Below are 14,715 nucleotides of genomic sequence, written 5' to 3' on the forward strand. Positions count from 1 at the left end.
AAGCTGACCATCAGCTCCCCAAGCCATGGCCGGCCTTGCAACGTGTTTCAGGTGAGCATCGCGTTTCGTCCGATGGGAGCCCGCCAGACCACCAGCGGTATGCCGCTGAAGTCGCACCGGGCGAATGGTATCCAAAGGAGAGGTTGTGGAACGGCATTGCAAAGTCTGCAGATGAGGAGGTTCCCCTCGCAGTACCTCCTCAACGCGCGTAGACTGGACGGCAGCAACAGTCACGGAGGGCAGCGAGAATGAGGTCCTCGACCTCCGACGTGCAGCTGGTGCGTATCACCATCGAGTGCACCAAAGCCACGCCAGATAGCCAAGCAAACAACGCGCACGGCATTCCTGGCAATCTGGCATGCCAGGTGTCAGCTGTGGGCTGTCGCTTCATCGCCGGCGAAATGCGTGACGCTGCTGGCGGGTTGATGACCTGCATGAAACAGCTGGCCATGGTCCATCTTCTGGAGCAGGCAGCCAGGCTTGCTACGGCAGGCAGAATCAGGAGCTTCGTGTCCGCTCCATGGTTGTCGTCGTGGTGAACGAGCAGATGCCATGGGATGGTTTGAGTTGGGACCGAATGTGCGCTAGAGGATTCGGGGGAGGGTTTGTGATAAGATTGGGTGAACTTCCGGATGCTTTCCTCAAGAACACACCCTAGGGTAGCGAAACGAGAAGAACACAAGGACGAACTCCGCTCTAGATCTTTCTCTTTATTCCTCTTTTCAGGTTACAGGTTTGTGTTACACTTGCCCGTAAGAACACACCTATCTCTGATCGTACCTCTCCCGTAATGGAGCTACCCCCTCTCCTTATATGGGGGAGAGGTGGCTTGCTGAACAAGAAACCCTAATGGCATCTAAACAGCATCCAATAGAATATTCCAGCATCTAATGGCATCTTACAGTATCTTTGACTAGACAAACTACCTTTACAACGTTACTTTAGTCAAAAAGGGCGGCGTCGGCTTCTTTAACCACAGGGGATGACGCCCTCAGTCGCTTTTGGCGTCACCCTCCACCTTTGACGTCAGGGCTCTGTTTAAAGTTACTTTTGCTTCGCTCATCTTTCGTCTTCTTGCTCCAGAGGGAATCTTTGACCAGCTGTGCCGATACGCTCTCCCTCCGGTATCTTCTTTACCCGGTTCCAGTACACCCCCCTTGGGGATCCCGGCTTAGATTCACTTAGCCAAATCCTTGGCTCTTTCCTCCGGTATCAATATTTAACCGGTATCTTGAGGGTTCAAACCATCCGGTTTGGCATGCCTTTGGCATACCGGGGGTCATCTCCCAACATTAGTCCCCGAAGCCGGTATAGTCTGATGGATTCTATCCAACAGACCATGCCGGGTTCCCACATCTCAAGATTCCGGTTTAATCTTTCCGGAGGTCAACTCTATTCCCGGCATCCTTGCCGTACTCGTCTTTTTTCTCCCTTCGTAACGTGTTTTCCGGTATCTCACTCTCCGGTATCCTTGCCATTAACTGTCTCCTCGACGTGGTCGAGAATTTCTCGGGCCCCGCGCTTGTCAGTGACATGCGCACTGTGACTGACAGGCCAGTGGCAGTGGTCACTTCTCTTCGACTCCCGCGCGCACATTTAATGCACCGCAGTGGATCCCGCCGCCACTTTGGATCCGTGCGCCCTTCCGTGTGGCTTCTTGCTTTCTCACGCGTAGTGCCGCGCCACGTGGCGGCCCATTTATGCGAACCGTCGCGGCCCACTTTGCGAACTGCCACGGCCTGGCGGTTTCCAGCCCAACTTCTCTATCCCTTATAAGGGAAACCGCCCCTTCTTCTTCCTTTTCTCGCATTCCCCAACCTTCGCGCATAGTGCTCCTTGCCTTCTGTGCTCCTGCCGCTCTTCGCCCGCCGTCGTTCTCTTGAGCCTTGTCGCCCGGCGAACTCACGCCGCGTTTCCGCCGGACCTCGCCGTGCGGAAGTCTCCCGCAGCACCTCCGTCGCGCCTGCAGCACTCTTGCTTCTTCGCGCCCTTCTCCGCCTCGCCGTCGACGCTGCTCGTCGGCGACAACAGGCCCGCTCCTTTGCCGGCGAACGTCTTCCTCAGCGACTGCGCCGCTCGAGGTTAGTTCCAATCTCAGTTTGCTTGCTCTTTCCTCGTTTTTCAGATCTCGGGTCGACAGTGTTTTTATTTCCCCTTTTTCTTTGATTTTCCTCTTACTCGTAGATCTTCGCGCGGGGGCCAATCGTGGGATTTCTGTTTTTCTCTCTCTAAACCAATGTCTAGCGAAGAAACTCCCTCTGGTTCCTCCTCTGCCTCCTCCTCCGGTAGCCGGCGTGCGTCCTCCTCGGATAGATCCGCCAATTCCGCTTCGATGGATACCGGATCTGGTAGCCACGGAGAATCCGGCAGCACTAGCCAAGCTTCCGGCGCAAATCTTACCGCTGTCACCCGCGGGGCCTGGATGGGTTCCAACGTCAGCGAGTATGAGATCGATTGGCTGTACCGGTCCCGCCGGATTCCGGAAGGCGTGACCTGCCGGCTTCCAACTGGCGAAATCGAACCGGTGCTTGAACCCGGTGAATATGTTGTTTTCCTAGCTCACTTTGAGCGCGGCTTCGGCCTTCCTGCCTCTTCTTTCTTCCGGAGGTTCTTAGATTTCTATGAACTTCAACCTCATCATCTTCCCGGCAACTCCGTTTTTTATCTTTCTTGCTTCACCTCCTTCATGGAGGCATATGTTGGCATTCGTCCCATCCGTGAGACGTTTGCTCGTTTCTTCGCTCTTCGGATCAATTCCGTTCAGGGCAAGGACATCCCTGCACCCAAACCTCCCGTTCAATGCGGGTCCTGCATCGTTGGCTCCCGTCAGGGGAGCCCCTTTTTTAAGTTTACCGGTCTCGAGTCATGCCGGGCATGGCAAGGGACCTTCTTTTACGTGAAGAACAGCGGCGACGCGGACCTCATCAATCTGCCGCCCTTCAATCCGGCGCCGCCCAGCAAGGCCAACTGGAGCTACAATCCGAAGTCGGGCCATCCGGAAACCAACCGGGTGGTTCGCTATATGACGCATTTGATGAAGGAGACCGACATCTGCTCCGACGATATTATCCGCGCCTTTATTTCACGCCGGGTGCTTCCTCTCCAGCACCGGCAACATAGGATGAGCGAGATGTACGGCCCTGGTGACCCTACCAAGATTACCGGCCTCCCTCTCAGCAAAAGGGACGTCGTCCGCAAGGCTACGCAGATTTGCCAAACTGCGATGCCGGATGACTGGGAGTGGGGCCTTCTGCCTTTCAGTACCTCTAATCCTCCGACCCAAGAAGTAAGAGATTGTGCGACTTGGGTTGGTTTTCCGGTAACACTTACGCTGTTGTTAACCCTCTCTTTATTTGTTTCAGGTAGAGGATCGCTTCCCCTCCATCCGCACAGAGCGACGAGGCCCCTGCGTGAAGCGCGCCCTAGATTCCGTCGATCCGGATCCTTTCATCAAGTGGAAGGATCTCAAGATGGGCAAGACTAGAGCCTCGCGCCTCGGCCCGTCAGTGCCCAAGCCTGCCGGTACCGCAGATGACCTGGAGATCATTGAGGTACCTTTCTCTTTCGATTCCCCATACTGTTTATCATTGTTCCTTTGTAGCTGTTTTCTTAAGTATCTCGAAACCACAGATCCACGAACATGTGCCGCCGCTGCAAGCCGAGGTCGGCCACGAGTTCGTTGACAATCTCTTGGCCCAGGGCCAGAAGAACAAGGCATCGGCGTCTGATGCCGGTTCCAGCGAGGAGCCTCCCTCGAAGCGGTTCCGGACGGAACCCTTGGGGCATAAGGAAGTTGGCGTGAGGCGCTACAAGCGCAAACGGATGCCGACCTCCTCTGGGTAAATTCTGGTTTCATTTCTTGCTTTTCTCTTTTGCTACGCTCTTTCTCCGGTTACTTTTTCCCAACCTTCTCTTTTTCTTTTAATCAGCGCTGCGCTCAAGCTTGGCCCAAGGCCCGAGAGTTCCGAAGGTACCGTGAGGACCTCAACTCCTCCTCCTTACTCAAGCCCGGCACCTTCTGGTGCCGGCAACAACTCTGGCTCCCCTCTGGGGGGCACCTCAAGTTCGGGGCGCGCGGCCCCTACACCGCCAGATCACCGCGCGGAGGAGGACCTTGCCTCCCCTCCAGAAACCCAAGATGCCGGCGCCAGCAACATCGGCGCCGAAGAAGAAGCTGTCGGGCGGTCGGAACCTTTGGTTCCTTCCGTCCAGAAGAAGAAGAAGAAGACTCCCGTGCCGGAAACTTCCGCGCCGGGATGTTCCAACCCGGGCGACGCGCCCAGCACTCCCCTCTCTCCAGGATCCTCTCCAACGCCACCGCCGCCCAAGACTAGCGCCGCTCTCACTTTGCCGGCGCCCAAAACCTCCAAGCTCATCAAGGGCAAGGCGGCGGCCTCCAGCACCCCCTCCGGCGGTCCGCAGCCTTTGGTGCTGCACTCCTCCCGCGCCGCCAGCGCCGCCAGCGAAAGGGCGACCGGCCTGCTTGGCCGGATTACTGACTTTAAGCGCCAAGGCCGGGAGCTGGGGCACCTCCTGCCCTATGCGGAGAAGTGGAACGCCGCGGACATGTCCCCGGCGACCCGCGGCATAGGCAAGGACCGGCAGCCGCTGCCTGACCCTACCGGAAACAAGTCCTCCGAGGAGCATTTTATGCGGCTTCGCCGGGCCGTCAAGGAGCTAGACAGTGCGTGGTTTGATTCCACGAACAACTTGATGGTAAGTCCTGCTAACTTTCTTTATCTTTTTTCGGTTTTCTCTTGTTCCCGGATCTTTTCTATCTTTTTCTCAACCTTGTTCCGGTTTTTCTCTTGCTTCCGGATTTTTTCTATCTTTTTCTTAACCTCATGCCGGTTTTTCTCTTAATTTTACTTACTCTTATCTATCTTCCCAGTCCCCGAGTTTTGTGTTGAGAGCGTAGCTCTTAGCACAAAACTCAACTTAGAAACACGAAAGACCGGCATGCCCAGTCCCCGAGTTTTCGGGTTAAGACCCTTGTTCTTAGGGCGAAACTTTAACTTATCCTTTGTCCTGAACAGCACACAGTTGACGTCCGGAAGGTCCTCTTTGAGGAGCTTCTATGGGAGCATCAGGAGCTTGCTGAGGCACACGAAAAGTGCCAAGGTAACCTTTTGTGCCTCCGGTAATTTTTTCCGGTAGCATTTTCCTTTACTAACTTGGACAACTCTTTGTTTGACAGTAATTCCGGAAGCTTCCATTGGAGCCCTCCAGCAGCAGGTTGCCGCGCTTCAAGGTATGGTTTGCCTCTTTTCCGGTGAATTCGTCTTTTCCAACTGCGATTTTGTTAACATTTTCTTTCCGGTGTTTTAGCCGAAAAGGAGCAGCTTACCCTGCAGCATCGCGAGGCTTTGGATGCCCTGGATCTTTATGCCAAAGGGCTGAAGGACCAGCTCATCCAAGTTGGGCTAAAGCACGGCGAGGCCATGAAGGCCGCCGAAGCTTCCGCCGCTGCCAAGCTGGATGCGGCCCTGGAGGACGCCAGCAATTCCAACGCATTGCTCAACGCTGAGTTGGAGGAGATGGCGAAGGCGCGGAAGGCTGCTGAGGAGAAGGCCGCGCGGCTGGAGGCGGAGCAGAAGGAGTACGACCTTCTGGTCATGCAAACCGACGCGCTTGCCCTCCGTAAGCTTCCTCCTTCTTCCTTTTCAGTTTCTTGCTTAAAAGCTTATCTTTCCGGTAGCATTTGCTTGAGTTTTTTCTTTTGCCTTGTAGGGCTCTTCCCGGACTCCCAGGGGTTTGCCTCAAAGAGAGTTGGAGAGCGCCGGGTTGCCCAGGGTTATCAGAACCTGGACGCGCCATGGGATCCCTATTATCACCTTGTTGCGCTGAACGCACGGGTTTCCCATATGCGCTTCATCGACCGCAACCTCTCTAACATCCCTGAGGTGGCCACCCAGCTCTTCAGGACCCTCTGGCCCGGAGAAGAGGTGCCATACACCTTCTCCCTCATCAGCGACCGCCTCAAAGGTGCCGGCCGAAGGATCCGGGAGTGGCAGTGCTCCGCCGCCCGCGCTGGAGCTGATGCTGCGCTGCGCGTGGCCTGCTCCTGGTACCCCGATCTGGACCTCGACGCCCTCGTTGGCGTGCGCGAGGAAGCTCCTACCGACACGGACCCGGTCCTTACCGCTAAGCGGCAGGATCGTGCCTATCATATTGCGGAGTTCGTCGACGCGCGCACCTTCATCCCTGCTCCCCAGACGTCCAAGATTATCTGAGCGACGGGGAGGAGGGTGAGGTTGAAGAGGAGGCCGAAGCTGGTGACGAGCCTCTGGATGTTCCTGGCGCTGATGACGCTCCCCCGGAAGCCCCTACTGCTTGATCTCCTTTGCAAAGTATCTGTTGGTCCTGCTCGACTTGAAACATTTGGTTAAATTCTGCCCCGGTATGCCGGGGTCTTTTGATGTAACTCAAAACTTGGCCTTTTGGCCTTTGGCTATGCTGCGACAATTTAATGCCGGTATAAGATACCGGTTAGTTAGTAAGTTATGTTTGCTTAACTTAGCATTTTGCTTGCGATTTTTTGCTTTTTATCCTGCACTGTGAAGATTCCGGAATTGTTTCGGCATCCAATTCGATGCACACTTGGTTCTTTTGCTTTGGCTCTGCCTACCCTCTGGGTTTTTTGGCGTATGAGTCACAAATTTCTTTTGCCAAGCAAGCACTTTCTTGAACTTAGAAATAATTCGAAATTTTTCACAAAAAACCGGTATGACCGGGGTTAGTTAATTTTTCTGGATTGTTTGTTCCCATCTCTCCTCTTCGTCGTTCACGTGCTTAATTCCTACCGGTTTATCTTGCTTGCCATGAAGCCGGGTTTCGGACAACAGCAGAGTCGAAGACTCCGGTAGGTTTGACACGTTACTAAGCCGGAAAGAAAAAAAATGTTCTGCAACCAACCGGTAACTGAAAAAATAAACACATTGCATGCACTTTCGGTTAAGGCAGTCCCCGAGATTTTATCGAGGGTGCCGGCATCTTTTATTCATTACATATAAGGTACAAAAAGGAACTTCTTACAACATAGCCTCAAGCATAGAAGGGACGCAAAAGAGCTACATTCCATGGGCGCTTGGTTTCTTCTCCGGACCTGTCCGCCTTTCCTTTCTTTGCTTCCTGTGCGTCAACCAAGTAATAGGCGTCATTGTGTAGAGCCTTGCTCACAACAAAAGGTCCTTCCCATGGGGGAGAGAGCTTGTGCCGGCCTTCAGTGCGCTGCACCAGGCGTAGCACCAGATCTCCTTCCCGGAACGTTCTCGGGTTAACCTTCCGGTTATGATATCGTCTCATGTTTTGTTGGTAGATGGCCGTTCTTGCCAAGGCTAGTTCTCTTGCTTCTTCTAGCAAGTCCACATCATTTTCTCTTGCCTCTTTCACCTCTTCTTCGGTGTATTGTTGAACTCTTGGTGAGTCATGTATGATATCGGTTGGAATCACGGCTTCAGCCCCATAGACCATGAAAAACGGAGTGTATCCGGTGGACCGGTTTGGAGTCGTTCTTATGCTCCATAACACTGAAGGTAGCTCATCGAGCCAACACCCCGGTGTCTTTTCTAGAGGTTCAATTAGCCTGGGCTTGATACCGGAAAGTACCAAGGCGTTTGTTCTCTCCACTTGGCCATTGCCTTGTGGGTGCGCGACTGAGCACAGATCCAACCGGATATTGTTATCCTCACAAAATCTTTTGAACTCACCTTGAGCAAAGTTTGTGCCATTGTCTGTGATGATGCTATGCGGATATCCATACCGCAAGATGACATCTTTTAAGAATTTTACTGCCGTATGCCCATCACATTTTGCGATAGGTTTTACCTCCACCATTTGGTGAACTTATCCACCATGACCAAGATGTGAGTAAAACTGCTTCTAGCGGTTTTGAACGGGCCAACCATGTCAAGGCACCATACAGCGAATGGCCAGGTTAACGGTATCGTTTTTAAACCGGAAGCTGGGGTATGGTTTTGCTTGGCGTACCTCTGGCACCCGTTGCATTTTCGCACCAACTCCTCAGCATCTTCCAAAGCAGTGAGCCAATAGAACCCATGCCGGAAAGCTTTTGCAACCAACGCCCTTGACGAAGCATGGTGCCCACATTCCCCTTGGTGAATCTCTTTGAGCATTTCTTTTCCTTCTTCCGGCTCCACACACCTTTGAAGGACACCGGTAACACTTCTCTTGTATGTCTCCCCATTGATGATGGTGTAAGCTTTGGATCTTCTCTGGACTCGTCTTGATTCATTTTTGTCAGCCGGCAAGGTGCCGCTGATCAGGAATTCCTTAATAGGTTCAACCCAAGATGGTGCTTCTCGAACCAAAAACGCCGGTACGTCTATCTCCATATTGTCCACCATCATTGCCTCTCCTGATGCAGATGCAGCAGTCCCCGAGCTTACCGGAGCAGTCCCCGAGTTTACCGGAGCAGTCCCTGGGTTTACTTCATCAATATCCATGGGTACAACATGTGATTCCGGTACGAAAATTGATTCCGATTCCGGGCTTGGTTTTATCGATGGCACTCTCAAGTGTTCCAAGGCTATTCCGGGAGGAATTTCTTGCCTAGATTAGCCTAATTTGGACAAAGTATCCGCGGCTTCGTTTTCTGCACGCGGCACGTGGTGGAACTCGCACCCTTCGAAGAAGCCGGCAATCTTTTGTACGTGAAACCGGTATGAGGCCATATTGGCATCTTTTGCGTCCCAATCTCCGGAACACTGCTGCACCACCAAATCTGAGTCTCCATAGCAAAGGATCCGGTGCGCGCCGATTTCCTTTGCGACCTTGAGGCCGTGAACCAGAGCTTCATACTCAGCTACATTGTTAGATGCTCTGAAGTGTATTTGCAGAACATACCGGAGATTATCTCCCTTAGGTGAGGTGAGGACCACACCAGCACCTAGACCCTCCTTGAGCTTGGATCCGTCAAAGTGCATCTTCCAGTATTCGATTTTTTGGTCCGGCGGTTTGTATTGCATTTCCGCCCAATCAACAAGAAAGTCAGCCAACGCTTGCGATTTTATGGCATCTCTTCTTTCGTACTCCGGTACATATGGGGATATTTGAATTGCCCACTTGGCAATCCGGCCGCTAGCATCTTTGTTGCACATGATATCAGAAATGGGAGCTTCGCTCACCACCTTCATGGGGTGTTCCTCGAAGTAGTGCTTAAGTTTTGTGGCGGCCATGAACACGCCATAAGTCATTTTTTGGAAGTGAGGGTAGTTTTGTTTCGAGAGGGAGAGCACCTCGCTCAGGTAGTATACCGGTCTTTGCATGATTTTTCCTTCCTCTTCTCTTTCAACCACAACCACTACACTCACAACCCGGTTTGTTGCTGCGATGTATAACAACATGGGCTCCCTTTCCAAAGGTGAAGCCAATATGGGCGCGGTAGCCACCATCTTTTTTAGTTCTTTAAACGCCGCGTCTGCCTGAGGGGTCCAGACGAACGTATCGGATTTTTTCATCAACGCATAGAGGGGCAGAGCTTTTTCTCCCAACCTGCTTACGAACCGGCTTAGCGATGCCAAGCTTCCGGTAAATTTCTGCACGTCTTTTAGATCGTGCGGTATGGTCATTCTTTCGATTGCCCGGATTTTTACCGGATTCACTTCTATGCCCCGGCTTGATACAAGGAAACCAAGCAATTTGCCGGCTGGAACACCGAAGGTGCATTTTGCCAGATTAAGTTTCATCCGGAACCTTCTTAGGTTATCAAATGTTTGCTGGAGATCATCGATTAAGGTTTCTTTTTTCTTAGTTTTTATCACGACGTCGTCCACGTATACCTGCACGTTTTTACCGATTTGATCATACAAACATTTTTGCATGCAGCGCTGGTACGTTGCACCAGCGTTGCGCAAACCGAAAGGCATGGTGACATAGCAATAGGCCCCGTGCGGGGTGATAAACGCAGTCTTTATTTGGTCTTCCTTTTTCAAGGGGATTTGGTGGAAACCGGAATAAGCATCCAGGAAAGACAACAGTTCACATCCTGCGGTGGAATCAATCACTTGATCGATCCGGGGTAGCGGGAAAGGATCTTTTGGGCAAGCCTTGTTCAGGTTGGTGTAGTCGATGCACATGCGCCATACCTTTGGAGCTTTTGCTTCAAGGTTTTCTTCTTTCTTCTTTTCGACCATCACCGGATTGGCTAGCCACTCAGTGTGTAGCACTTCCACGATGAAGCCGGCAACCAACAACTTTGTTACCTCTTCTCCAACGATCTTTCTTCTGTCTTCAGCAAACCGGCGCAGCGGCTGCCTTACCGGCTTGGCATCTTTCCGGACATTAAGACAGTGCTCAGCCAGCTCCCTCGGAACACCCACCAAGTCATCAGTAGACCAGGCAAAGATATTCCGATTCTCACGGAGGAAGCTGGTGAGCGCGCTTTCCTATGCGCTACTGAGGCCGGCACCGATACGGACGGTGCGCTCTGGGTGAGCCGGATCCAGCACGATGTCCTTTGTTTCATTGGTTGGCTTGAATGCCGGTGTGCCCAAGCTTCCGCTCATTGCCGCTAAGCTCAACTGCGAAGACTGAGCCAGCGCAACAGCAGTTTGCATTCTTCTTTTTTCCTCTGCAATCACCAGCGATTCGGCTAGATTTGATCCGGCGGAAGCGGTTTCCAGCGAGATTTTGTAATTTCCTACCACAGTTAAGGGTCCGCAAGGCCCCGGCATCTTCATCTTGAGATAGGCTGTGTGAGTTGAGGCCATAAAGGCCGCCAGTGCCGGTCTCCCCAGCAGCGCATGATAGGGGCTATCTAGGTCCACCACCTCGAACAGAAGGTTTTCCACCCGGCAATTATCACGTCCACCAAAGGACACATCCACCCGGACTTTTCCCATGGGCGAGCAAGACAAACCCGGAACGATTCCATGGAAGGTCGTGTGCGTTGGCTGTAGCATGTTTTCAGTTATCCCAAGTGTGCGCATAGTGTGCCGGTACATGATGTTGATGCTGCTCCCATTGTCTATCAGCACCTTGCTGAATTTGACTCGAGTGCTTGGCCCATGCATGATGGGGTCAACCACAAGAGCATAACCACCCGGATTAGGCATTAGCTTTGGGTGATCCCTGAACGACCAGCTGATCTCTTGATCAGACCACAGCATGTATTTTGGGACAGCTGGCATTACTGCGTTTACCTCCATGGAGCGACGGTGCAAACTTCGCCGGTCTGTTGGCTCAGTTACGAACACGACGCAGCACATGTCTGGATCATGGTAAATATTCCGGCCTAAAGGTGCCGGTGGAGGTGGTTGGCCGTCGCCGTTTCCCACCTGGTGCACTTGTTGTGGCGGAGGTCGGTTTTGCAGGTTCACCGGTACGGCGTTCGGTCCGGTAAGCGGAGGTGGCGATGGTAGCCTTCCGACATCTTTTGCCGCGCTCTGGCCCATTAACCTTTTGGTCCAGGTACAATCTTTTGTCAAGTGGTTAGCCGGTCTTCCGGGGTTTGGTGTATGCCACCGGCATGGTTGATCCATAGCGGATTCCATGGTGTATCTTTCCTCATTACTTTGCCAGGGCTTCTTTTCAACCCATTATTTCTTTGGACCCGCCCACGGCTGCGATCCGGTTTTCTGCCTTTGGCTTCCGCTGGCGCCGGAATTTTCCTGCACCGCAGCTACTTGTTGCGGACCATACCTTCGATCCGGAAACTCCTCCCTTCGCTTGTTTTGCCGGTTATCCCGGTATTGTTCTTGTCTTTGCTGAGGCTGGTTTTGTTCCGGATCAGCTTGTACTGCCGGCTGCATTGGGTCTCCCAATGCGTAGCTATCGGCTACACGTATCATCTCAGCCAACGTTGTCGGCATGCTCCGCTGTAGCTTTTGCCACAACGGCGATCCTCTTCTGCATCCACTACTGAACCAAGCTATGGCTTGTGCCTCTATCACCCCTTCACAGGAGTTTCTTGTGGTATTCCATCGGGCCAGGTAATCCCGGTCTGTTTCGTTCGCACGCTGCACGCACAAGGCGAGCTGTTGCGGCCTATTTGGCCTTCGATAGGTGCTGCTAAAGTTGCTCACGAAAGCTTCCTCAAAGTCCAGCCAGCCGTTTATGCTTCCGGCTGGCAAGTTGTTCAGCCAAATTCTTGCCGGTCCCACCAGGTATGTGGGTACGATTCTTACCGCCCAACGACGATTTCCTCCTCCGGCTACAGTTCCTCCGCCACCAGCGACGTAGATGTCGTGGTATCGTCACGGCATATGCCATAGGGTGGCTAATCGAAGTGGTTCCTGAGGGATCTCACGGCGGTATCCGGATGCGGGTATGGGGACGCGTGACACAGAGGCGTACCCAGGTTCGAGGCCCTCCGATGGAGGTAACACCTCTACTCCTGCTATGAGTGTATATGATCACACAGTACAATGGTGCTCCTAGAGCTGTATCCGGCTTGCCCTGGGAGGCTAAGGTAGACGAAGGTCTCTCTCACAGGGCAGCGCTAAGACTAGAATGAAGTGAGAATGACTCCTCGATCGGTCGATCCCTTGCACGAGAGGGGGTAGTGCGGCTTATATAGGCACCGGCACTTTACATATAAGACCCTATAGTCTACTGGCCGGCTTGGCCGGCTTCGGCTTCCGCTCCTTCCCGAGGCAATGACGTCAGGAGCCGTTGAGGCCTCATGGCCTGTCCCATCCGGCTGCCACGGTCAGCGGTATGGAGAGGAGATGTCCCTGTCGCCGTCAGCCACTGTAGCCAGTACGGCTCGACGTAGGCCATGATGGCCTGTCCGGCGCGCGGCACTATTGCTCCACAGTGCCCCGCGCTTTACGGAAGATGAAGTCAGCGTGGACTTTGGGAACCCGGATCACCAACCCGGTTCCTTCCAGTGCAAGACTCGCCAGCCTCGAGTCGGTCTGAGGTACAAACCCCTAGTCGGATATGGCTTGTAGAAGCCGGCCCAGCTACAGCATTGGCGGCCGTAGCCAGGCCGACTAGGACCTAGAGCCAGCCGGCTTCCGGACCAGCCGGCCACGGCTCCAGCCGGCTGCTCCTCAGCCGGCCTTTGCCGCGAGCCGGCCAGTGGCCAGCCGGCCGCTCCTCGTCCATTGCCCTACCCGGGGTCTTCCCCCCGACATTAGCCCCCGAAGCTGGCAAGGTCCTGCGTTTAGAAGGACCTAGGCAGGTTTTCCTGGCTTCTCGAATATATCTGACGGCACTTGGAGGGGCTGGCTGAGAATTTTCATTCAGCCGGCTGCGCCCTCATCCGGCTCATCCCTGCCGGCTGCTTCTAGCCGGCCACTTTTTACACTTGTATAGTTTTGGCTTTCTCGCAAGATCTGATGGCGTCTCCGCCTTGCTGACGAATTTCGGTTCGGATGGAACTTATCGTCCGGCTCCGGCTTGCGGCGCGCCGGAGTTTCCGCCGCCTCGGGCCCTGCGCCCGACTTGACTGGTCTGACGCCTGGCCCGGCGGTCGGTTCGTCTGGTCACATCAGTGTCCCTCCGGATCCGGTGCGGTAGTGGGCGACGTGGTGTGGCCGTTTCCGATAACCGTTGTGGACGTGGGAAGAGTTACGGCGCAGTAAATCCGGGGAGTTACGGCCCACGACCGCCACTTGGAGGCCAACCGCCCGCGGCAGGAGGCCATAAATGCCGCGGGGGGGGCACCGAGGCGGCCACTTGCCATTCTCTTCCTCCTCGCGCTCCTGCTCCCATCGCTCTCTGCGCTCGAGCCCACTACTGCTCCGGCGAACTCCTTCCGCTGGCGAACTCCGGCGGGCGAATCTCCACCGTTCCGCCGCCGCCACTCCGTCAATCCGGCGCCACGGGGCCGCGCATCTCGACGGAGCGTCCTCAGCCGCCGTTGTCGCCGCCGCGGTCGCAAGGTTCTTCCTCGCCGTTCAGCCTCTCCTGGTCATCTTCTTCCTCGTCCTCGTCAATGGCGTCCCCCAGCGGATCGTGGAGGGGCTCCTATATGCGGGAGGACGACATCGAACGCCTGGTGCGCCTCCGGCGGATCCCGCGGTCGGTCGTCACGCGGGTGCCCGGCGAGGAGGTGGAGCCCAAGCCGGAGCCTGGCGAGCGTGTCGTCTTCGGCGCGCACCTTGATCGCGGGCTGGGCCTGCCGGCTTCAACGTTCTTCCGGCAATTCCTCGACCACTTCGGCCTCCAGCCGCACCACCTGCCGGCCAACGCGTGCGTCCTCCTGAGCTGCTTCGTAGCGTTCATGGAGGCTTACGCCGGCTTGTGGCCCGACATCGACTTCTGGAGCCGGCTCTTCTTCTTGAAGGCGCAGACCAACGACGGCCGCCTGCGAGCCTGCGGCGCCGCCTCGATCTACACCCGGCCTGGTACGCCATTCCCTAAGATCCCCACCGTCGACTCGGTGAAGAACTGGCAGATGTCATTTTTCTACGTGCGCAACGAGGGGGAGCTCGTCGACCGGATCAACCTGTCGGAGTTCAATCCGGCCCCTCCAGTCGGCCGGATCAACTGGAGCCACAACGCCCGCTCGACGGATCCGGATGCGGAGGTGAACCTTCTCTGGGACTTCCTGGCGACAGCCACCGATGGCGGGCTGACTGCCGAAGATCTCCTCTGCACCATCGCCGAGCGCCGGGTGCTGCCGCTCCAGATGCGCACCCACAAGATCGGGCACATGTCCGGCCGGTTCGATCCGAACCGGACGTCCAAGGCGCCGCTCACCAAGGCCCAGGTGGCCAGCCGGGTGAACCACATCACCAAGGCGAA

The sequence above is a fragment of the Lolium perenne genome, chromosome 6 (genome assembly GCF_019359855.2).
Source record: "Lolium perenne isolate Kyuss_39 chromosome 6, Kyuss_2.0, whole genome shotgun sequence".
In the NCBI taxonomy this organism is placed as follows: domain Eukaryota; kingdom Viridiplantae; phylum Streptophyta; class Magnoliopsida; order Poales; family Poaceae; genus Lolium; species Lolium perenne.